The sequence below is a fragment of the Cucurbita pepo genome, chromosome 3 (genome assembly GCF_057944985.1).
Source record: "Cucurbita pepo subsp. pepo isolate OVF chromosome 3, ASM5794498v1, whole genome shotgun sequence".
In the NCBI taxonomy this organism is placed as follows: domain Eukaryota; kingdom Viridiplantae; phylum Streptophyta; class Magnoliopsida; order Cucurbitales; family Cucurbitaceae; genus Cucurbita; species Cucurbita pepo.
In genome coordinates this window covers 7996711-8000161 of record NC_141800.1, presented here as the reverse complement: position 1 = coordinate 8000161, position 3451 = coordinate 7996711, and the positions used below count along the sequence as shown (strand labels likewise).

Here is a 3451-nt window from a genome sequence, read left to right as displayed (position 1 = left end):
GTAGGGTTTTTCTAACATGAGATAGCAATCCCATTATAAATATTGTTAAATGGTAGGGTTTTTCTAACATGAGATAGCAATCCCATTATAACTATTGTTAAATGGTCGCAAAGAATTCTCAACGTAGTAAAATTGTGAAAGGGACGAAGTAAATCCCAAAGGAATGCACATATGCTTTAGTGGCAATGCAGCTTCAACCAAAATAATTTGAGCGGAGTCATTCATAATCTCAAACGTACAAGGTAGGTTCTAAAGCACAAAAACATGTGGATAAATTTTAAATATAGAGGCGCATAAAACATATGGACTAGGAACTAAAAATGATAGATTCACTACAAGGGCATTTGGTCTAGTGGTATGATTCTCGCTTCGGGTGCGAGAGGTCTCGAGTTTGATTCTCGAAATGCCCCTTTCAATTATATCAAGTTGAACAAAGAAATAAAGATGTTTGAAAAAAAAAAAAGGAAGAAGAAGCTATATATATATATATCTTTTTAATTATAATTTATATTTGTGTAGGTAAGATTCTCTTCCAATCTTGGAAACGATATCACTTTCAAATTATTCCATGAGGGCTTGAGAAAGTCTTGCAAAAGAAGATGATGGTAGTACCATTTATTTTTGCAGAATTTTGATAGAGCCTCGACCCTAACTACAAGGGCATTTGGTCTAGTGGTATGATTCACGCTTCTGGTGCGAGAGGTTTCGAGTTCGATTTTCGAAATGCTCCCAACAATTATATCAAATTGAATAAAGAAATAATTCACATGGATGTTTATAAAAAAAAAAAAAAGAAGAAGAAGAATAGAAGACTCGAAACCTCTTCCAATCATTCCATGAGGACTATGAGGACTTGAGATTCTTTCAGCAGTGAGACAATGATTATGCGACTCGACGAACAAGTCAACTATGCAAAATTCAAACTGCATGGACAACAGCAGTGTATGCTCGAGTCACATTTGGAAGAAACTAGTCACATTCTCCTATAATACATTTTGGGAAATTTTAGTCCAGGAGGGTGTAGATATGATTTTGATGACTAGTCATACACCCTAGTGGCACAACAATAATGGTAAAGACCTATAATACATTTTGGGAAATTTTAGTCCGGGAGGGTGTAGATATGATTTTGGTGACTAGTCATACACCCTAGTGGCACAACAATAATGGTAAAGACCTATCTAACATGAAAGCAAGTAAAAGGGGTTTGGAATGAGCATGCCGCCTTGGACAACAAATTATTTACAAAAATTGCTGAGACATGCAGCCATAGACAACACGCCATGGGCAATCGTGACCGTGACATCTGTCCCCACACAATTTATTGATATCTACATCAACCAACTCTTCATATACTCAGCATTGTAGGACGAGGCTGACTTTAGGTCTCTCGATGCGCTTCCAGCTGATCTCAGAATGAGGAGTCTCTTCCAATCTACTAGGAGCTATTGAAAATCACTTCTCGGTTCGTTGACTCTTCATGTCTTCTCTGTTGGTGTCTTCCCTACTTTCTTCGCATGAAAATCTTTCTTCTTTGCATGACGTCATACCACCTGCTTCTGCTTGATGTCTTCTTGGTCAAAATAATAACGTTTCAAGTTACTGACGTGGACAACAAGGTTAGTCCGCATCCATAAGAGCAATTGGATCCTATATGATGTCTTCATAATCTTGTGGATAACTTCGACTAGTCCATAGTATTTTTGCACCAGTCTTTGGTTCTTGTTGCTTTGAACTTGAAGTTGATATGACGTTAACTTATATAAACTCTCTATTTTTCTTGAAATTGTTGTTGTTGACGCTTCCGACTGACCCTTCTCTTCATCCATCTGGTATTTCTGTGTGAACATGTGTTGCTTCAGTGACTTGTTTTTTTTCTTCCTTCTCCAATAGAGGCGTTGGCTTGGTGTCTTTGCCCAGCATTTGAGTGATCATTGCAAGAGCCTCTGCAGGTCTAATAAACTTGACTGTTAACAAGTCATTTAGCTTTTCATAGAATTTAGCTAGCTATCCAGATTTCGTGGTATGATTCTTGCTTTTGGTGCGAGAGGTCTCGAGTTTGATAACCAAGAATGACCCAATTCACTCCTCTCGGAAGAGAATGTTTGCTCTTAACATCATTTTGTGTTTCACTTTCAATTGACATACCTATCCAGATTTAAAACTAATCTTGTGATTTATCTCTCCGGGTGAGAATAAACCCATTATCTAACCTTCTTGTTTTGCGTCGTGGTATTCCATGTAGTGGGTTGGTTCACTCGAGCTCCCCTTTTCAAATACAACAATGGCAGCAAGCGTAGATTCATCATGGCTAAGATTCTTTCTCAATTGTACTATCGTCATCATTTTCACCCCTCTTGGTTGGTGGATGTTTGTCTGAATGATCGTCATGTTAGACTCCGTTATTACTAGGCATGTAACTTACCTAGAAAATTAATTCCAAGAAAATTTACCAAGTCGGGTTAGACTCCATTACTACTAGGCATGTAACTTACCAAGTCTCCAGCTTGATAATGAACTTACCAAGAAAATTAATTCTAAGATGCTTGTAGTTTGAACGATTGAGAGATCATCTCCTCTTGATTTCTTCTTCAATTGTGTTCCTTAACTTACCCTACAGCTAATTGTATAAGGCTCATTAAATGAATCAATCTCTAGACCAAGAATTTTGGACTCAAATTTCTAAATTTCAAACTTAAAACATTTACAGAAAGTAAACTGATGGGTTCCAACGTTCCAATATCTTTTAGCCTTTGATTTCTTAACCAAAGTGTTTCCTCTCATAGCCATAAAGTTGTACAAATTGGTTTAAAAGGATGATATTCATTATGGATGAGTAATTTCGCGATTTTCAGAAATCTTGGCTAAAAGTTGCATTAAGAAATTGAAAGCCTCCATTGGCTTATTTTTCTTCCCACCCTCCTTACAAACTTAGTATTTGTGCAAGTTAGATATGGAGGCTGACTATTTATAGTAAAAATATATACTAAATATTTATATATAGTAGGCGGTTATATCTATTAAAGCTATATGTAATAAACTGAAATCATATATTTACCCATCAGTCAATTCTTTCAAAATGTACATTTCTCATTCTTCATATCCTTTATTTGCATACCTGAAGTCATTAATACAAAACTTTTAGTCAATATTTCTCCTTACATTTTCACTATCATGTTTTTCTTGTTCATTTCGATCGAGTGTGTGCGTTGTTGTGTGATCCTAACAACTGGTGTCAGAGCGAGGCAAGATTCGCCATGATCTGTGAATATGGAATGTTCAAAGACTGGAATTGAAAAGTTTGATGGATTCGATATAAGTTTCTAGAAGATGCAGATTGAAGATTATCTGTACCAGAAAGATCTTCAGAAACCTCTTTTGGGGGTGAAGCCGGATACCATGATCACAGAGGGTTGATTTAGTTGAAGCTGTCCAGAAACATGACGTTCAA

The 3451-nt window shown here is 36.5% G+C and overlaps 1 non-coding gene across 1 annotated transcript; it reads left to right on the top strand.

Moving 5' to 3' along the window:
• The first annotated feature begins 338 nt into the window (after positions 1 to 338).
• TRNAP-CGG (transfer RNA proline (anticodon CGG)) lies at positions 339 to 410 on the top strand. The gene has a single exon. It is a non-coding gene; the product is annotated as a tRNA-Pro (tRNA).
• Positions 411 to 3451: the final 3041 nt, after the last annotated feature.